At 38.7% G+C, this 22,661-nt stretch overlaps 1 long non-coding RNA gene across 1 annotated transcript in view; it reads right to left on the reverse strand.

The window, feature by feature from the left end:
• Positions 1-22,661, reverse strand: part of LOC123789004 (uncharacterized) — a 117,034-nt gene that overhangs the window by 21,484 nt on the left and 72,889 nt on the right. Inside the window, exon 6 of the long non-coding RNA XR_015723878.1 lies at positions 2,852-4,970. This is a non-coding gene — a long non-coding RNA (uncharacterized LOC123789004). The remainder of the gene's footprint in view (positions 1-2,851; positions 4,971-22,661) is intronic.

Genomic DNA, 22,661 nt, shown 5'->3' on the forward strand with positions numbered 1-22,661 from the left:
AATTAAACGAAATGAGATCAATGACAGCAAGCAATAAAGAGAAAAGTACACTCCAAGGCTTTTTGTTGAAGAACGTCAACGTCTAAACCTTCTCCTTGTTCTGCAGCATATTATGGTCATTTTACTAGTACCACTGACAGAATACAGGATACTGCTAGCTAGTGTCGTACTGGTTGTGAGCGCACATTAAAAAAAAAAGATTACAGCCTAAAAAAAAAATTTGCAGAATGGTAGATTTCCATTCTTCATTATATTGCAATGAAGAGTTAAGAGTTATCTACGATTGCTTTCCATTTTAAGCTTATTGTTTGCTGGAGCTCTGGAGACACCCATATTTGTTGCTGCCAAACAGAATGTCAGACTCATGGATTAAGGAAATAATTTTCCTTAAGCTTCAACAGTTTTCATAGGATGCCTGGTATTAACAGCGAATATGCTCTAATCCTTTCAAAGAGGATTAATACTGGAGAAATGTGAAGAACAGACATAGGGAAAATACATGGCGTATCATAGGATATCCAACTTTAAATCAGGATGCCCCGAGAGTCATGAGAGGCTCTATGTGGAAATTGAGATCATGTCTGAATGGAATTCATCAATTCCAGGGAAAGGTAACATTAAAAGTGTAAAACATCCACCAATCCATATATATACATACATATATATATATATATATGTATATATATATATGTATGTATATATATATATGTATGTATATATATAAATATATGCACACTTTTTTTTTTAAGAAAACAAAGCAGGGTACGGGCACAGGGGGTTTTCTCTACGATTTTTTAAATTCTATGACATATGGACAGTCTCAAATGACATACCAACTATGATCTATCAAGTGAAATACCAGAGACACAAGCGCAGATCTTGTCTATGCAATGCAGACATAAAAGTGAAAAATTCATCCCCATGCTGCCAGGAAACAAATACAAAAATCAGACTGATGTTCCCTGATGTCAGGCCTATCAGGAGGCACAGGTGTCGTGCTTGTCTCGTTTTAAACTACAGTTTACATCCATTTGTCCAAACAACATTTACTCAGTAGAAAACCATGATATTTTGGCACCATGCAGCCTCTAAGAGGAACAAATGGTTCAGAGAATAAAAATTAAGAGGAAAGCTCATATATTCAGCTGAGAAAAATGCATGCTGGCCAGCAGGGGGAAACCCCAGGCAACTCTCTCCTAAATGGCTTCCAGCAGACGTGCTCGTTTTAGAAGAATTATAAACGGAGAACATTTCCTAAACCCAAGGTCAGAGCTCCTTTTGCTAACAGGGAATTAGAGAATTCTGGGAGACACTCAACGAGAAAGTAATCTACTCTAGTTAGATGGGGAGAGCATTTCTAGTGAGGAGGGGGAAAGCATTCTCAGATCGGAGTGGATACAGATGCTAGAGGTAGACACACTGGAGCGATGGCCATGATCCCACAATGACACAGGAAAATCTCTGCAGTAAAAAAGGCCTTAGACCTCAGGCAGCAATTGAAGAAAGAAGGTATAAAATTAGCAACAGGCAGGGATGGGTTGGAAGAGCAGAAGCTTGCCAAAAAGATGATTTTTAAAGGATATTTAGTGGAGTTAAGGGGAAAATCGAATATTTTGCATATCTTTTTCATAAGCCAGCTGTGCAAAATATCTCATTAGCCAAGGTAAATAATGGAACTGAATTTAGCATTAGGAGTTTCAAAGAAAATATTTTAATTCTAAAACAATAGGATTTTTAAGAATGTATACTTGCATTTTCTATTTCTTCTCTCCAAAATGGATAAGCAAAGAGAGCTAACATACAAAAGCTTTCTATTAAAGTCTTAGATTATAATGACAAAATAATTTCCTAGGGAAAAAACCCATCTCTGCTACATATAACCCAGTAGAAATCTCAATCACATTTCAAAATTGTGACATTTATAGAAGCATAAAGAGGAAATTTGGGGTTTTGTTAGAGCAAGAGGTAGCACAAAATTATTTATATTATATTGTCATATCATATCATAATTATGTTTTTCATATCAATATTATGTCATATCATAGCAATATTATGGTCTGTATTCAGACGTTCTCTGCTTCTATCTTGGTAAAGCCTGAGATATATACTAGAGAAAATAAAAGCTGGCAGATCTTTCTCCATCTGAGCACCTAGAGAGGAGGTGTGATTTAATAAGCTAGCATGTCAGAGAACTAAAGAATATATTTTGATAGAAGGAAGTGACCTTCAGGGTTTGGGAGAAGTTTTCAAATGGAAAAGTGTTTTTCACCAGAAACATAATAGTAAGTTAGAAAAGATCTATAAAACCTGCCATTCATCTGTGCTTAGGGAAAAAAATAAAAAGCTAGGCAATAAAGGTGTGAGAGCCTCTGCTGCATGGAAATGACTGTGTGTGCTCTGCTAAGAAAGGATGAAGGGGGCCCCTCAAGCACTGACAGGAGGGCAGAGGGCAGACAAACAAACATCTGAATAAGGAGAAGCACCCAGGAGGCTGCACTCGGAAAGCGCTGGAAACACCAAACACATATACACACACACACACACACACACAGAAAATAGCGCTAAGAGAATTTCCTTAGATGGATATAGTACTTTAAACACAGCATCTCATTTAGCTTTTAAAAGAAATTAGCTCAAAAGAGATTATGATCTCATTTGTACTGATGAAGAAACATTGTCTGAAAGAAGGCAAGTAAGTGATTTGTCCAAAGTCACACAGTTTTAAAGGTTCAGCTACTGACTTTTGGTATATTCAGTATTTAGGAATATTCAACCCTTCAAAAGCTCAAAGCTCTTTATACTAAGTAATATATAAACATATATATTAATGAAATAAAATTTCTGCAATTACCTTTTCAAAAGGAGTGCCTTTTCTCTGTTTCCAGGGTCCATAAGGAGGGATTTTCCCTAAGAACCATCACATTCCTTTGCTCACTCCAGCAGGTGATAGACTTCTGACTACAAAGCAGGCCTGGGTGTGGAAAGTTGGACTTGTCTTCTGCTCAGCCAGATGGTCAGGTCTGCTACAGGAGGAGGCTTCCTTCACTGGCGGGGTATGTCTCCCTGATTCTGGGTTTCAGTTAACGGGCCAAGTTGACTATCATGCGAAGCTCTCTCTTCAACTTTAACTCTCTTATTAATAAGAGAGCTATCTTGGACACTCCCTGGTTTTTACTTTTTGTCTTATTTCTCAACTTGTTGTTAATCCCAAGTGGAGGAGAGGGATGCCATTTATTGAAGACCCACTCAGAAACCCCAATGCTACCGATAATGCTTCCATTCTAAGCATGAGTGACATTATTATTTCAGATTCAGATATCAGGTTCTGATAATGGTGGATTGAGTAATTTGGCCCAAACTTGGAGTGAAAAAGGTCATTATCATATTTTCCTAAATCCCCTTAAAATGCTGGAAGCATTAAAAAAAAGTAAAGCAGGGGCGCCTGAGTGGCTCATTCGGTTAAGCGTCTGCCTTCAGCTAGGATCATGATCTCAGGGTCCTGGGATGGAGCTCTACATGGGGCTCCCTGCTCAGCAGGGAGTCTGCTTGTCCCTTTCCCTCTACCCCTCACCCGTTTGTGCTCTCTCTCTCTCTTTTTCACTCTCTCACTATGCTCTCTCTCAAATAAATAAATAAAATCTTAAAAGAAAAAAAAATGAAGCATTACCCTGAGGCTTAGGAAAATGAGCCCAGAAGTTTGGAGCTCCTAGTCCCTTGTAGATTCCAAAAGATATGTCAGAGAGGACAGGAGACTGGATTGTACCTTTTGAAACCTTCTTAGGCTAGAGGCATCAAAATTAGATTCAAAAGCTTCAAGAATCAGAGGGAAGGACCAAAAGACTGTACCTTAGGAGTAAGTGTAAATCAAAAGTAGTTAGGCCCTTGGATAGATTGCAGCTGAGAGCTGAATTATTACAATTCTTTAAACAGAATCGACATGATTCTGCCTTGCTGGAGCCACCAGATACCTGCACATAGCAAACATCGATCGTCTCTGAAGACCAATAATCATATAATAGACCTGAGATTAGTTCTACAAACAACTTTACAATAATAACTTCCAACACAATCAAAAATAGCATAGCATAAATTGACAGAAAGACCCAAAAAATGGAAAAATGAGCAAAATTATGTATTAACAATTAACAAAAGAGCATATCTGAATGGCTGGCAGTTAGGGAAATATACTCAAAATATCTAGTAAAGGGTGAAGTACAGCTTTAAAAAGAGATAACCCCTTCATCCATTGGGTTGTTATACATTTTAAAAGGTATCCTTTCTCTTGTTGGCAGGGAAAAATCAATAAACTAAAAATAACTGCAGTTAGAAATGTTAAGTTATAACAGCCCTTTTGGAAAGGAATCTTTTAACATCTATTAAGATTAAAAATATGCTTACTATTTAGGTCAGCCCACTCATGGGACTTTATCCTTTAGAAGTAAAACTATCTGTACGTAAAGGTGTATCTTAAGGGTATTTGTTGGTCCATTATTCTTAGTGGCAAAAAAAAAAAATTGGAAAAGAAAAGAAAAATGTAAAGATGCTAATTCCTATGGAACATATCTGAATGGTCAGCCATCATGAAAACGTACTCAAAAATCTCTACTCAATGGAGAAATGTGTCAATTTTCATAAGCTCTAAAAGTCATTTCCCAGAATTCTCCTTCCCGTACGGTAGCACATTAGGGATGGCCAACAGACTAATTTGCTCAAGATTTGAAAGCCAGAAAAGCAGCAGTAATCATTCCATTCTGAAAATCTGGAGAGGTGGCCAGGACACCATTACAAAAGCTTGCACGAAGCATCGCTGATCTGTTGGCTCCCCCTGCAGACCTGGGGCAGCTGCGCGATGCACATCTCCTTCAACTCCGCGGAATCTCCCTTTGAGCTTCTCTGTCTCCTGGGACAGGCACTTGTGCAATTTCATGGTGAAGGTCACTGGCTTTTTCTTCTATGTCAAACAAATAGCCCTGGTTACAGGCAGTAAATAGCAGATGTGAGTTCCAGTTTGACCTCCTAGATTCTAGATTCTTCACCATTTCCAGTTTTCCTTATTCTCCCCTGCCTTATTTCCAGCTTTTCTTACTCACCGCTTGCCCTTCTGACCTCCCTTACCTGCAGGCTCACGCTATGTAGAGGTGACATCCTCCATGGACTTCAGCAAGTCTAATCACTAAATTCATCAGGTCTAATCACTATAATGCATCTCTTTTTGCATATCATTTATGGCCATTCTGCTTTCCTGATCAAACTCTAAATGATGAAACTCCCATAATAGGAAACTGGCAGAAGAAATTAGAAACCGGGACATACAATGATGGCAAAAAAATTATAACTTTAAGTCTATGCAAGATTATGTGTGTATAAATAAATTAAAGATTTTTTTTAATTACATACAAAAGTTGAATTGTTTTCTTCCTATAGGCCATCAATCACTTTGTACATGTTTAATCGCATATACCCGTATCTAAGAATGCTACTGGAAGGGATGAGGTGGTGAAATGCCCAGTATCTCTTTTCTCCTTTCTCTCTTTTTATCTGGATCCCTAAGGACTCAACTAATGGGGAGACATCCAGGCTTTGTGTGACTTTAATCACATACAACTTGGGGATGCTTTTTTAAGGAAAAAAATACAAAATTGGGTCTTAGAATGAATATACATGTTTTGGGGAGAAGATATAAAAATTACAAATTTTAAAAAGCAGACAACACGAATGTCACTAAATCTGAAAAAGTTATATAATATTTTTATTAATTAACTCCCTTATATACTTCTAGGTTGCATTTCAAGATACATGCTCTTTGATTACCTCCTCACATACATCAATGTTGCAAAATCATTTTCAATGGAGAGAATAGGAAGGTAATTCAATTTTTCCTCTGGCATGGTTGGTAGAAATGTATGTTATTTATTATTGATGATTTAGCTTCACAATTCATGTCATGTAAATTTTTAAGATTGTTGTCAAATTGGGGAATCTTCTATCAAGTTTCTTTTACACACGAGACATAAAATTTTAAAGCCATGAAATATAAGCTGTAATATTTTAGAGCATATCAAGATTTGTCGTGCTGTGACTATTTTTAAGAACTCTGAATTGACAGCACTCATAACCTGTTTATTGTTGATGTCACTGAGTCCGTTGTTTCATAGGGGATGTAGAAGAATTCTTGGAAGCTATTCCTTCACATGGACAGCTAGAAAATATCTATACATAATGGGGCCACAAACCATATAAATATAATCCCATTAAACTTAAATGTATCATCAAACCAGTGGTCACTCCAATGCCACCAGCATAAGGGAAAGTAGAAAGTAGACTGACTGGAGGTCAGAATTGTTATAGAGACTCTGGTATTGACTATGTTTAAATATTTTGCTGTATAGGGGTGCCTGGGTGGCTTAGTTGGTTAAGCGACTGCCTTCAGCTCAGGTCATAATCCTGGAGTCCAAGGATCGAGTTCTGCATCTGGCTCCCTGCTCAGCAGGGAGTCTGCTTCTCCCTCTGACCTCTCCCCTCTCATGCTCTTATTCTCTTTCTCATTCTTTCTCTCAAACAAATAAATAAATAATCTTTTTTAAAAAAATAAATATTTTGCTGTATAAATACATGAACGCATTGCCAAGGCCCCTCTTTAAATTTCATGTGGACATGATAATTCTGAAGCTTAAGTTTTGTTAACTTCCTGGTAAATCATGGTAAAACCTCTGTCAAATATCAACAAGATTTTGGCAAAATCTGAGGTTCAACCCAAGTGGCCTAATTCCTAATCCCTAATCCATACTTTCCTTCTTATTCTCCCCCCCCGCCCCCCGGGGAGAAAGCAAACAATTGCTCTAATACAAGAGTCTGTCTCTCACCACCAGTCCCAAGTCTGTGAAATTTTAGAGTTTGGTGATTCTGTCAATTCTCAGAAATAAATCTTAGAAGCTTATGTTATAATAAAAATACATACTGGGCCAAAGTGGTGTTAGGAGATTTGGATTGAGTAACTTTGGTCAAGTCAAGTTCTCTGACCCTCACTTCTCATTCACAAAGTAAGGGTTTCAATAGATTATCACTAAACTCCTTTTCTCAGCCTTAATTATTATAACCATAGGCATCACTGCACAGAGAAAATTCCTACAGTTTCCTGCCTTACCTCCTTGCACCAGTCTCTCCACTTCCCAATTCATCCTCCCCAGCACACTCCAAACTAGTATCCTGGAAACATTCTTTAACCATCTCATTCTACAACCCAACAGTATTATTTAAGTCTTTTATGCTACAATATTAAGGTATTCTGCAATCCAGGAATTTTTTAGTGAGCTTTAATCGTTTGGGGCTTATAACATATAATTTATTCTATATCTGGCTTCCTGGAATTTGAAAACAAAGAAAATATCTCAATGTCACATGTGTCACAAGAGCAAAACCTGTAATGTGGTCTCGGCAAAGGCCAATACCACCTCTGTCTCATTCCATTGAGTTGTCACACCTGAAGCAAATAATAAAAAGGCTGCTTCTCTTTAATTTACACCGCAGTCTTTGCACAAGACAACTCGAAGGAATACAGTTTGCTCTTCTCCAATGGCCATGGGTGATGTCATCTTAATTAGAAGCAGTAATCGGATTGCCATTTAGAATCAAATGACAAGAGGAACACCTAGGAAGCTGACGCCTTCCATTCTTCCCTTGCTGACAGCTACGAGGCTCTCACTGCCTCACACCCGGAAAAAAAGCTGCAGCAAGTACTCAGTCTTAGAGGTCATGCCACTGCTCAATATTAAGTCGAACAACATGAAGATATTCTTCCGTGGAATGGGACAGTAATATTGGAGGGTTTCTGTTCAGAGCTTTAGATCAGCCTGGCAATCAATGTACATAATGGAGAAGGGATCCATTTGACTAATTAACATGGAAACATCACCAATTTGTCTAGATCTTGAGTTTTCACAGAAATAGCATTTAAGTACGAAGAGTGAAAAAGATCTATAGCCTTTGCTAGATACTGTCTAAATTACATTCAGATTCCACAGACTAGTTATGTCTTTTACATACCGCAACAACAACAACAAAAATGGTGACTTTGCCAAGTGTAAATATTTTCTGTGACCTGTTTACACTTCAGATTTGGGGATGTTCAGGTTACAGATGAACATAAATGACTCAGTGATCTCTGTTGTTCTCAACTTAATAAATCAATGTTTTATGTAAATATGTTGAAAATATTAATGTGACAAGGAACACATTAATGGCAAGGAGGAAAAAGACAAATGATTTATATAATCAGTTTGTCTTCTTCGCTGTATGGCACTGAAAGGTATACAGTTCTGGGAACTGAATATTCAACTTTAGTTCTATTTTATTCTAAATGTGAAAAGCCATGAATTAGAAGAAAGTTTGTCAATCTAAATTAGATTTTTGTAAGGTAGAGTGTCATGCCACAGATTATATCAAATAGCTACCAGTTAATTTTCCTTAAAAATAGCCTAATAGGTTCAACATAAAGAGTGTAATTACTAAACTGAAGTTTAACACAATAATCTAAGAATTAAATTATTAATTTGAACATTTAATTGCCAAAGGCAATTTGGCAACTAAATATTGGTTCTGGCAACTAGAGTTAGATTAATAATTCGGTACTTAAAAGAGAATTTTAAAAGCAACAATTACAAAGCATCCAGCAACAAAAATTTCATGGGCCTAAAAATTCAGTTTTGCAAATCAGACTACTATGCAAAAGTTAAAAAGTAATAATCACCCATTCCGTTTCAGTTTGCTTTCAAAGTTTTGAAATTATTTTCCTTTGTGTAGGGTGACAAAAATAATAGAATGTCGGGAGTGTAAATCTTCAGAGATTCATCTCATTAAATATTTAGTCAAACAGATTGATAAGGGAACCTGGGTGGCTCAGCTGGTTAAGTGTCTGCCTTCAGCTCAGGTCATGATCCAAGGGTCCCGGAATCGAGTCTCACATTGGACTGCTTCCTTATCAGGGAACCTGTCTCTCCCTCTGCCTGCTGCTCCCCCTGCTTGTGCCCTCTCTCTCTCTCTCTGACAAATGAATAAATAAAATCTTTTAAAAAAATAGATTGATAAGTAGATTGTTGTCTAGAATGTTCTTTATTTTTAAAGATACCAAAAAATTACATTTGCAGACATTACTAATTTTTATTTTCCAATATGTTTTTAATTAATGTCTTTGCTAAACATTTTTTTTTGCATCACATTTTTTCCTTCTGAGTTCATTATTACCTCTTGCTCAATTATGCACTTTACAGAAAGTTCAATGACATTTTGTGGAAAAATAATATGTCTTTAAATATACAAAAATATGTTTTTTCACCACTGTTTTGTTTAACAGTTTAGCTGGGTACAGATTTTTGTCATCTTAATTATATAAGATCCGATCTATCCAATCAAAGTGATTTTTTTGTGTATTTTTATACATGGCATTTAAGGTGCTCTTTCAGGGTAAGGATTAATATCACCTTTCAGTTTGGGAAATTGTTAGTTTTTCTCTCTCAGATTTTACTAGAGCATCTAAATCTATGTTCTATTTCTCAGAACTCCACTTTCTTTCTTTCTTTATCTTTTTAAGCTGTATTCTAGGTGATTTTCAAAGTGCTTTATTAAAATTTTTCTCTTCAGCTGTCTCAAGAATAATGTGTATCATGGTTCCCATTTTAGTTTCCTTGTTCATTACAAAGGATCGAAAGGGTTCACAGGTACACTGTTGTTTCAGTGTTCCCTTCTTTGGTTTGACGGGTATTTCTTCAAGAATTTTAAATGTGTATATTTAAAGTACTTCCTACATTTATATAATTACTTTTATAGTTTCATGAGTGAATTTCTTTTTCTTTCCTTTTGTTGCTGTTTCTGTGTTCACGTGTTTGCTTGGTGTTTGTTTGCAGTGGGGGACAGTTCATATCATGGGGTGGATGTCCTCCAGTGCTTTGTCATTTTTGTTGGTTTGTTTCCTTTCCATGGATTTATTTTTCTTGCTCTCTCCCATTTCTCCTTTCCGCTTGGGCAGTATTTAAGTAGCTTCAACTCAGCTCCTAAGGGTCCACAAATCAGAAGCCTATTTTATACCTCTTCAAGGGAACGGAAGCTAATATCCACTCTTTGTCTAGTTTCTAATCACTTACAATTCTTTGGTTCTCTCTTCACCATTCATGAAACTGTCGTTACCTGCATGCAACCTTACACAGGAAAATCTAGTTTGTACTGCTTCCATTTATGAATGTGGAAATATAGTCTCCAGTGCCCTGCCTCTTGTGGGATATATGCAGTCTGCTTTTCCCTGAGGCACTGAAATCTGGAACCCAATTGCCAGCTCTAGGTGCCAGCACCCTGTGTTTAGGTAATGGCCTTAGTCCACTTTGATACCATGGGCTTGGCCATTTCTGATAAAAGAATTATCAGAATCAGGCGGGAGGTAAAGATTTTATGTATTTATGTATGTATGTATTTATTTATTTATCAGAGAGAGAGAGTGCCCCTGTGCACACAAGCACAATGGGGGGGGGGGTGGAGGAGGGGGAAAGCAGCAGGCAGAGGGAGAAGCAGGCTCTCCACTGAGCAGGGAGCCCAACGTGGAGCTCAACCCATGACCTGAGCCGAAGGTAGACGCTTATCAACTGAGCCACCCAGGTGCCCCCATGAGTCTGTTGTGATAAAGAATTTGACCAACCTTTGTTCCTGGTTCCTGGGAGGAAGACTCTAAATCTTTGGGTCTCCTGAGTTTTAGAAGTATCTTTGTTATGCTAATGAGGTGATTCAGGGCTCACCTTTAGATGGCTTCAGGATGGGACTGGTTTTGTGAAAAGATTAATCACATGGTTAGAAGGTTGAGGCCATGAGCCATATGATACGAGCCTGATCTCCCAACTTCTGGGCAGACGAAGGGGGTTCAAGTCTGAATTCAAGGATGTGGCAAATAATTCAATCAATCTTACCTATGTAGTAAAACTCCAATAAAAACTCTGGAAACAAAGCTCAGTAGAGCTTTCTGGTTGATGAACACATTGATTCCCAGGAGACTAAAATGCCCTGATTCCAGAGGAGGGATACAGAAGGTCTACAGTCCCCCCCAGACCTTGCCCTACGCATCTCTTCAGTTGGCTGGTCCTCCTGATTTTACCCTTTGTAATAAAACTGTAATCATAAGGACAGCACTTTCCTGACTGCTATGAATCATTCCAGTAAAGATCAAATGTGAGGGGATTATGGGAACCACCAACTTTACACCCAGTCAGTCAGAAATGTGAGTAGCTTAGGGACCCCACTGAAGTTGTGGCTGGCATGTGAAGTGGGGATGGTCTTGGTGAGGACCCTGTCTTTAAATCTGTGAAGTCTGACACTAGCTCTGCAGATTAGCGTCAGAAATGATTTTCAGCACGCCAGTTGGCATTGGAAGAGCTGGGGTAGAAATTGAACAAATTCTCATTCTTTTTAATAAAAAAATATCACTACTGTATCAGAAACATATGTATTTTATAAAGTCTGCTTCGGAAAGTTTAGGATAAATAGAAAAGCCAAGAAGCATGTTCTAAATTTTAGTAGCTGGCTGCCCCCTACTGACATTGTCTTAGTCACTGCTAGTATGTGAGTCTGAAAGCTGATGGATTCACTTAGTTTTGAAACAATGTTATAAAACTGAAAATCTCTCTGAAGCTTGTTTCCAGCATTGATTTAATTCAGTGGTCTATTCCTTGAAATTTAAAGGCTACTGGAATCCTTCGAATATCAGTCAGCTGAGCGCTGAAATAAAGAGGCTGCTGCTCTTTGGTAAATAAAGTCTATTTAAAACTCAGTCTCTCTAACCTTCATTTAGGTAAGACAGCAAGAATTAGTTTCTCTCTATGTGATCTTGGGCAAGCCACTTTAAAATAGCAAGTCTACATTTCCTTACCTCTAAAAGTACTTTACAAAATGATCTCTGAATTCTCCTTCATCTAACATATTATACTTTTTTCAAGAAGAAAGGCATCAAGGTACTTAATATATCAAAACAAAATGAATATGTGATATTATATTGGGGCAGGTAAAAAAAAAAAACTACTTTTTCTGTTCTGTTTTTAGAAATTTGTTTTCTTCAGTGAGGCCCAGAGATAAGCCAGATACTATATTCCTCAAAGATGTCGAGCAAAAAGATAAAGGTAGAGTGGCTAGGAGAAAGAACTAAATGCTGGTGATTCATCTACCCTCTGAAGTGACAAAGATTCAATGCCTAAGGTGTTCAGCAAACTCTGGTCTCACGTGCAGTAAAGAGTTGGCACGATGGTTCCCAGACAAATAATACAGGGATGCTGGGCAGGGTAAAGGAGCTTGGCAGCAGGAATAATGCGGAGCAGCACTCGGAAATCCAAGGAGTCCCAGCATTTAGAGAAGTCTGTCCTCAGGAAGCAGGGACCAATGCTTAGAGGGATTCTGGGAAGCTTCTCTTATTAGTGAAACATGATTTGGAAACCGTAAGACAAAAACATTAAGAGAAACTTGTGTTTTCAAATTTCTTAGATGGAGAAACTAAAGCCTTTGCCAAGCAAAGAGACCCATCAGTGTTTGATAGCAATCCTACGGGATCCAAGAAGAGAGAAGAACGGGCTGTTGGCGAAAAAGGTAGGCCCTAAGTTTTCATCTTTCGTGTACTAGTTGACAGTTGGGATGATCCAAGGCACCACTTAGCAGTACAAGTGTCAACCTCAAGCATGTGTCCTCAATCATCTGAAGCAGAGACGTTGAATTTTAATGCGTCAAATTAGAACTGGCTAGAAGCTGGAGGTGGGTTGAGGGTAGTGAAGTTAGCAGGCCAAGGGGGGGGGGTGATGGGGAAGGGAGAGGGAGAGAAAAAGACGGGCAGAGGCCAAGACCACTTGGCCAGTTGTATCTGACAAGAGTGCAGCCTGCATCTATTCAGAGAATTTTCATGGATCTGACGTGTTGAATTTCAAACAGTTTTTAAAGTGTTCCTCAAAAAATGAAACATTTTCCCTCAAATATTATGATGATGGGAGAGGGGGAAATAACCACCCAGCAATCTCAATTGTGCTAATATGAAGCAGTTATAAAATATGCCCAAAATAGGGCTCTATGCATTCCTATTTAGGCACCAAAATGAACTCCAAAAATAGCCTTAACAATTACCACAAATTTGATACAATGTGTGTCAGACCTCAGCTCTGGCATTGATTAGGTTTAAAAATGTCTCAGTTTGTCAGGTATCAGTCACATATCATTGATACTTCTTGGAATTCTGGAATATTTTCAGGATTTAAAAATGCATGCACATATATAATGACAAGCCTTTATGTGGTTTAGAAAAGAGTTTTCCTGACAGCAATCGCAATGGTTCATTAAAAATGCTCTCATCAGTTTAGAGTGCAAATCTCATTACTGCTATGACTGTCACCTTGGAGTGTGTTACAAACAAATATACACGTACGACACAAGCTATTGGTTAGGGAAGCACACACACACAAAGGTGTATAGTAACCTTCTAGAATCCACATACCTAACTCATCTGCAAGTAGGGAGAAGCGTGAAATGTTAGTGACATACAGAGACAGAGGAGAAGGATGGAGAGCTGGATCATTATAGTAGAAGCATAACTCCACACCAGCATATACTCCAGATGATCAAAGATATGGTTAAATGATTATTTTTGATCACAAAATTACTAGAAGTACCTCTTCAAACAGTATGGAGGAGTAGATGCTATTGAAGAAACTCTTACTGTAAAAGAGCTAGATCCTGGATAAAACATAATTTTTATTTTTCATAAGAAGTAAGGGAAATTGCCCAAGTGCCAACCGATTCATCACAATCTATGAACTGAAATCAAAGAGGTAAGTTTTGAGAATCTGCAAAAAGCAGGGTTGCCCTAAAGGCAAATGCTGATTAATTGAAAACACCAAACCTAAAATTCTAAGCTTGACCCAGTGATGGTAGAGGGGCTGAAGTAGTTCCAAATAGGAGTGTTCCCCAGCTCCAGCAAAAGCAAACACAAGTACTGTCAGGATGGAAGCATCTTCAATTTAGTCAAATAGGTTTTCTGTATGAAAAGATCAACCAAATGTGTACTCAGCTTCAAAATTCACCAACATGCAAGGAAATAAATTATGGTGAGAAAGAGCTTGCAGAAACAGACAGGCATGGCTAAAATAGCTATCGATATGCTTAAAGAAATTAAAAACAAACTTGAAAATAAGTGCAAGGAACAATAAACTATAAATGACCAAGGCTATTTGAAAAGAAACCAATTATATCTTCAAGAAATGAAAAATGTGGTAAGTAAAATTAAGAACACCAGTGGGAGGAAAAAAGATATTTTTCTTGAATGGCTTAGTTCTTTATTTAAATTTCTTTTAAGATATGCCAAAGAGAATACATGATTTAAATAAAGATTTCACCTATGGGGGGGGAGCATGAGTGGATTTAACACAAATGCTTAATGCTCCATTAACATACATTGATTAGAAGCAATCAATTGATCAATGAAGTGAGAAATTGCTATATATACATCTAATTGGAGTTCCAGAAAGAGAAGAAAGAAAAATGAGGTAGAGGAAATATTTGAACAGGTGACGACTGAGAAGGCGACCGAAGAAATGATATTAATTTTCCAGAAATAATAAAAGATTCCAACTGAAAAATTCAAGAAGAATAAATGAAAGGAAATCTACATCTAGAAATAGTAAAGCGAAGCTAAGCACAACCAAATAAAAATCAAAAATCATCCAAAAGAAAACCAAAGAGCAGAACTAGAGAGAAAGTACAAATTAACTTCAGAGAAGGAACAGAGAGCCGTTGACTTCATATCAACAAGGAAAGCCAGAAAATAGTGAGATGTATCTTCAATGGGCTGAGAGAAAATAATTGCCAAGTTAGATTTACATATTCAGCAAAAATATCCTCTAAGCACAAAGAAGAGCTAAAGGTACTTTCAGACTAATAAAAACTAAGAAGTTACCACCAATAAGGCTACATCAAAGAATAGATGTATTTTAAAGAAAAGGAAAGTAACCCTAAGTGGAAGGTTTGAGATGGAAGACAGAAGGAAGAGTACAAAGAAAATGATCATTTGTGGATGTATTATTATTTAGAATATGCTAGGTTACAGTATGATAACACATTAGCCCCAAAGCTCCATAGCTTACCTTAGCAAGGTAAACATTTAAAACAAAAACTTGTTCGGGAAGGATCCCATCTTCTCAAATCCTTCTATTATTTGGAAAAAGAATAAAGATATTGATCTGTAGAACTATTTCTTCTTTTACCTCTCTAAATGAAAACTCAGACAGGTCCCCTGAGTTTTCTCTTCCTTGGTGGGTAAAGCAAACTGCATCCAGTTATTTCACATGACCAAAGAGAGACTCACTTAATAACTAAAATGCTCAGGGCCATGTAATTGTAAAACGTCAATCTCATTATAAAATCCTAGATGGGGTAAGTGGGAGTCAGTGGGAATAATCAAGATTTCTTATTTTCCATCTTCATCCCCCATTTTGCACACTAAGATCCTTTAGAATTGAGGTTTGGGGCAATCATGGGGTAAGAGAATAAGAAGGTTCTTTAATTGATACAGCATTGGTGATCTTCTGTCTGCTTTGGGGGCTTCGGAAATATTTAAATCTGAGTTTTTGTTTCTTGGACATTTAGAGACCCTCCCCCACCTCCACATTCAGTGAGGATCTGGAGACTCTCTCACCTGCAGTCCCCTCAGCAGGGTAAGTTTTGCTGGGCCCTTATTTGGTCCTTAACCACTAGGAATTCTATAACCCAGAATTTTTGTTTTTATTTTCTCTGTACAAACTCAGAATCCCAAAGGGGCAGAGCTATTCAAAAGGAATTAGGGGTATCCTGATGTTTTAACACAGTTTTTAAAAGAGAGGAAGAAAGAAAGAAAAAGAAAGAAAGAAAGAAAGAAAGAAAGAAAGAAAGAAAGAAGGAAGGAAGGAAGGAAGGAAGGAAGGAAGGAAGGAAGGAAGGAAGGAAGGAAAGAAAGAGAAAGAAAGAAAGAAAGAAAGAAAGAAAGAAAGAAAGAAAGAAAGAAAGAAGGAAGGAAAGAAATTCCCTGGTTATTTTCTATATCCACACACAGTATAAGCCTAAAGATTTTATTTTTTTTATTTTTTGATGTGTGTGGTAATATTAACTTTTGAGTTGAAAGGTCCATTATTATAGCAGGTGGCAAGCAACAATTTGCCAACAACCACCTGACACTACTTGAAAAATAATTTCATAAAATTCTAAGAATTCTCGTAGCTACAATAAACATCCTAGGTGTTCTAGTTTGTGTTGCTCTTGTTATTCTCGTGTTGAGATCTCTTTCTCCTTTGTGAATACTACAATTATCACAAACTGAGCCATCTTTGGCATTTTGCATACATCATTCCTACTCTTTAAAACAGAATTAGAAGTGAATAAGAAGAAGAAGAAGATATTCTTCCATTTTTGAATAAGAAACGAAGGAGTAATAAGACCGCACTAGTAAATGGTTGCATCTGGATTTTAACCCAGGTTCCTGTGCTTCCGAAGTCCATCGGCTTTAACAACCGCATTATGGCTTCATACACTTTTCTTATTTACAATGATAAATACCTTGGATATATGCCTACATATGTCTTAAATTTTATCTTTATAGAATATCTTATTCATTCATTCATTCATTCGAGCAATATCTATCCCTCCAGTGCTAGTCTAGGCACTCAAGATACAACACTAAGCTAAGAAAGAGCAAACAAATGAACAAATAAATATATATCAGGTGGTAATAAAAATGCTAAGAAGATAAGTGAAGTAAGATAAAGGATAATAAGTGTTGAAATGGTCTGGAATGGGGAAGTGCTTTAGACCATGTGGTTAGAGAAGGGTTGTTGATATAATGACATTCATATAAATAATTCAACAAATAAAACTGGGTATGCCATTATTTGACCATAAAATATGGCCATTTATGTATGAGGTGGAGGGTCAAATCAAGGGTGTGTTCTTGAAAATGGATTCCTTTTGCTCAGGGGCCATGGAATAGACTCAGTATAAACAGGATAAATAAAACAGACAAAGGAGATTAGTTGCCACTCTGGAGTAGGGGTGTCCGACATTTGATGGCCTTAACTTTATCCATTGCCCTGGAGAAGAGCCTGAGAGACCACAGGAAACACCACTAAAGATTTCTGTGAGTCTTTGAAGTTTTTGGAAAGGCAGCAATAGCCAAACCACTATTTATGATATTCCATTTCTATAAGATTGTCTGTTTCAAATCGTTTTGAGAAAAAACAGGGCGCCTGGGTGGCTCAGTCAGTTAAGCATCTGCCTTCTGCTCAGGTCATGATCCCAGGGTCCTGGGATCGAGTCCCACATCGGGCTCTTTGCTCAGTGGGGAGCCTGCTTCCCTCTGCCTGCTGCTCCCCCTCCTTGTGTTCTCTCACTCTCTATTGCTGTCTGACAAATAAATAAAATCTTTGAAGGAAGGAAGGAAGGAAGGAAGGAAGGAAGGAAGGAAGGAAGGAGAAGAAAGAAAGAATCCAGTCAGTGCAGTGAGTGACAGGGGACACCACAGGAAAATGTCTGCCTGGAAATGCGCCCCATCTTAGTCACTGCTTTTCATCGGACTACAAAATGATATGTCATCAAGGCTAAAGTTTTGATAGCGTATCAAACACTTTGTAGAATAGAACTCTCTTGGTTGAATCTGAATCTGAACAGCAGCATTATCTCCCAAAGGTTCTTCTTAACATTCGTGTTTTCTCGGGAAGTTGAAAATGAATCCTATAGACCATATCTAATCCTCTCCTGTGAACACAAATCACTTCACCATCTTCACCATCAACCTGCTCCGCTCCACTTGCTTCCTCCCCTCAGCCTACTCTGCCCCTCAGCTAGAAGAGTGCTGTACCAGAAGAGTAGCCAGCTGCCTCTCCAAATTTGTTGTGTTGGCCCCGACACAAATGTCTCTGGTGGCTACAGCTTAGTGTGTGAGAGAGAGACAGAGAGAGAGAGAGAGCAGAAAGAGGCCAGCCCAGCTGCCTTGAGTAGAAATATACTACTCCTTCCTTCCTTCCTTCCTTCCTTCCTTCCTTCCTTCCTTCCTCTCTCTTTCTTTCTTTCTTTCTTTCTTATAGTATATTTATTGAACATTTACAATGTATTAGGCTCCAGATGAAGTTATATCTAGAGACATAGTAGAAAGATAGATAAAAAAAGATATAAGCTTGATAAATCTTTACTACAATCAACCTGTAAGTAGGAAATACAGTTAACACCCTTTTTGCTCATCAGGAAACTGAGGCTTACCAAAGCTGAGAGACCTGCCCAATGGCTCACTTCACTCTGACTTATTCCCAAGTCTGTGTTGCAAGGAGGATGCTTCCCAAATCTGCAGCATCTTGCTGGCATACTGATTTACCTTCCCAAGATGTCCTCCTCCTCATCTCAGTCTCTCAAGGTTTGAACTTTCTAGAATTTCTCATGCCCTTGGAGGAGACCAGCCCAGGGGGATTCCCCCAGGATGGATCTGAGCACCTGAAGGACATGAAGAGGCCTAGGCGACAGGGCACTCAAGCCTCTCCTGACGGTGGATGGAACTGTGGCAGAAAGTACCAAAGGAAATGAGACATTCACTGAAACAAACTTTAGTGCCTTCCCAGGGCTATGCACAAAAGCCCATGCTCGGAAACATGCAGAGAAAGCTAAATCCAAAAGTCCAGTGTCTACTACCAGCTAGTGGTCAGGGGAACAGGTTGGGGTGTGAAGGGGAGGGGAGGGTTGAAAGCTGATCTTACTTGACTTAAGTCATGTCCCCAGCTTGGAAGGGATGGGCAAGGACAAAGCCAAGAGCCTAGAATGCACTCCTGCAGCCCCCCAGAGATGTGGTCTTCCTGAACCTGGCCGTGACCTCCCCTAGTAGCTGGTTCTGAGTAGGAAGAAGTGGCATCCTGGAGTTTCCTCTACCGCTGAGGGCCATCGACATGACTCAGTAAAAACAACAGCCACACAACCATTGGCAGATAACATCTACAGAGGGCTTCTCTGCGCCGAGCAGCATTCTAAGTTAATTTTAAATTCTTTTAAATAAATCAGTTTCTTTAGATGAGGAAGCTGAGACCCAGAGACGTTAAGTAACTTTCCCAAGACACGCCGATTATAAATTACGGAGCCAGATTTCAAACCCAGGAAATTGGCGACAGAGCCTGGACTTAAAAATGCACTTTAACAAGCCTCAATTCCATAGTGCCAACTTTTTCTTTAAATTATAAATATGGATTTGAGGAAGCCTTGAGAAGAATTAAATAAACAGAAGGCATATGGTGTTTACAATTACCAATCGTGAAAAGCATTTATTATGGAAAATTCCAGAACTGGAATTAAGAGACTATTAAGAGACTATTAAGGGCCGCTCTAGCAAATCCTTGCAAATCCTGCCAAGAAAATTCTAAAAACTTCGAAATCAAAGAAGAGTTCTGCAGAGAAGTGTAAGCGGTAATGAAACCAAAAAATGGAGCTAAGACGCTACCTCTTTCTGAATGAACAAGGAATCTGCACAGTAACCAACTAATGAGCCAGATTCCAAGTCTCCTTTCTCTGTTCGCTGCTGCCCTGCTCACGTGCTGCCCACTTAGGGTCCTGGGGAATGATTCGCCCTCGGAGATCAGAACAAGCAAAGACCCTGATCTCGCTTCTGACGTGAAATTTGTTACTCACCAGAGAATTAGAAGGAGTGCAGATTCCACAAACAAAATGCGTTTGTAAAACAAGGTGGATGGATTCTGAGTATCTGTTTGTCCCAGGTAAGTGAAGTTGAAGTTGTAGTAAGAACTCATTGATAGGGGAGCCTGGGTAGCTCCATTGCTTGAGCGGCTGCCTTCAGCTCAGGTTATGATATTGGGGTCCTGGGATGGAGCCCTGCGTGGAGCCCCCTGCTCAGTGGGGAGTCTGCTTCTCCCTCTGCCTCTGTTCCTGCCCCCTGTTTGTGCTGTCTCTAATAAATAATAAAGAATCTTTAAAAAAATAAAAATAAAAACTCCATTGAAAAATACCACTACCATCTTCTCAAATTAGTTGACAACACAAATCTGGGAGGATATTTCAAAAAGAGGTTGCTAGAGTTATTACCATGTGTTACGGCCTGAACTGTGCCCTCCCCCTTGCAAATTCATACATTGACTCAATTGTGGGGAAAAGAACTTTTGGTTTTAAGACTTTAGTCTATTTTACAGACTTTAGAGTTTTGTCACTTGTTTTTTTGACTCATTCCATAAAAACTCAAAGCCTATCTTCTGGCAGGAACTGTGTAAAATCCTAGGGGATAATGGAAAGTGAGACTAATATAATCACTGATTCATTTAATAGTAATGAAGAAGCAGTTTGCAATGTGGTTAAGTGTGTCCCTCAGAATTAAAATGCTGGCCCTTTAATTAGCTATGTGGCCTTGAACATGTAACTAAAGTTCTCTGCTTCAGCATCCTATTTTTTTTTGAATTAGAAAGTAGGACCTACTTTATAGCAGGATTTTCTTTTTAACAGAGTAAATAAAATAGCACATGAACAATATGTGGCAATAGCAAGCATTTGATAAATGTTATTTATTATTATTGTGGTTGTTATTATTATTTCTATAATATAGAGCTATTCTACCACAAACAGAAATTCCAAAGGAAGTACCCTAAAACCACCCCCATGGTTTTTTAATCCCTCCTTATCTGTTTTAGTAACCTAACAAATGTTGAAGGAGATTTGTGAGGAATTTTCCTGGAGGGAGTGGCTCCCTGAGGGGTCCCCACCCTTCTTCAGATGGGTGACAGGCTGCAGGCTGCGGAGCTAAGAGAGGCCGAGGCCCAAAGATCAAAGGAAGGCCTGTATTTCTTCCTTCTCTTTAGCTTAACAAGAGCAGGCTTCCAGGGAACCTTGGAGAGTTTATAACTTGTTGCCTGCAATTGAGAGACACTGGGATGTCAGGCATATGCTTGACACAGGCCCTGTGGAGGGAAAGGTAGAGGAGAGCATTTGGGAAGTAACTATACTCCCACCAATGGCTCAGGCAAGGAATGAGAGATTGTTCCTGATGGATGACCATTTCAAATTCTGCTAAGATGGCAACCTGGGAAGGTGTCAGGGACTTCCGCAGGGAGAAGTCATGTACAGAACATGCTCCTAGAGACTCTGGCTGAGGGGCAGTGGCCTGCCTGGGAGAAGCCACTAGAGAAAGATCCAGGTTTCGACATAATAGAGCCAGAGAATAAGCTAGTTTATGCCAGGTTTGGTAATCAGTCAAGCAAGAACTTGGCAGTCCTGCCCCCTGTTCTCTCCTCCTTCCCCTAACTCATCGCTGGTGTGTCTGACACAGAGAGGAGAGAGTGAAAGCACTGCAGAGATGTCTCACACCCCCTTCCCCACCCCAGGCACACAGCCAACCAGCCGCAGACCCCAGGAGGAGCAGCAGGAGGAGGTGGAAGAGTTGTTTTGATGGAAGAGTGAAACGTTAATGCAGATCTTTGAATACTAGATTTATGACTTGACAGAACATTTTGTACCTTAAAATAACCATAATTCTGTGCTTTTTCTTATCTTTACTGAGAATGAAAATAAAAGAAAAAAAAGAATAAACATAAAGGTCATGGACCTGCTCATTTTTCATCTACTGACAAGAGGAAAGTCTTCTGGGTGAGTAAATTGCAACGGGGTAGTCAGAGACAAAAGTAACTGTCATTGTGGTTCTAGCCCAACTCTGATGCTGCTTCAAAGCACTGTCCACACAATTAGCAAAAACTCCATGCAGGCCCTGTGCTAATAAGTACCACACTACTACCACCAATCAATATTGAGGGATGTCTAGGAGTTTGGCGCTGTACTAAGTTCTTTACATAAATAGTCTCAATTATTCTTCACAACAGCTTTATGAAGGACATACCATTATCACACCCATTTGTCTGATTAGGACAATGAAGTACAGACATCATATTAAGTGCTGTCCACAAAGTCACCTAGTAAATTAAGTGATCAGCCAGGATTTTATTTCATTTCTCTAGCAGTGTCATTGATATCTTTATTGTTTTCCCCAGATGTTATTTTCTCTGTACTATTAAAGTTTTCTTACTCAGAAAGATTAGTGTTAATTTACTGGTGGGCTCACTGGCCCATTGCTTACATTTTAGTAATCATTTTCTAGCAATTTCCTATCATGTGTCTAGAAGTAGTCCCATAAAACTTGATTCCATTTTATCAAGGAGCGCAATGCTCCAAGAAGCAAATTTGAGTCCAGGTTGTAATAAAACCCCGGTGGATTTCAAAAGCCAGGTTTAAAGTTGAATGTCGAGAGAGAATTCCATTCCATCTAAAAGTGAAGCCAATGACAGAGTTTTCTCTCACCCACAGGGCATGTGTGGTGCAGAGTTCAAACAAGGAACTGGGACTTCATTTAATAACAATCAGGACAGCTGAGTAAACATCTATTAAATGGAAACCCCAGGACCCGTGACTTACATATGCTATGTGAGCAAATAACTTTATATCACTATATAATCACTGCATGCCAGATACGATCATTATACGAAACAAGCCCATAAGGCAAATGTGGAGAAACATGTGTCCAAGAAAAATACAGTTGATAGGACTAGAATTCAGTGGTAATTCCCTCACATTAACATACAACTCTCCAACCCAAATGACAAGCT

This window comes from Ursus americanus, chromosome 3, assembly GCF_024610735.1.
Source record: "Ursus americanus isolate L20-20 chromosome 3, mUrsAme1.1.p, whole genome shotgun sequence".
NCBI classification, from domain to species: domain Eukaryota; kingdom Metazoa; phylum Chordata; class Mammalia; order Carnivora; family Ursidae; genus Ursus; species Ursus americanus.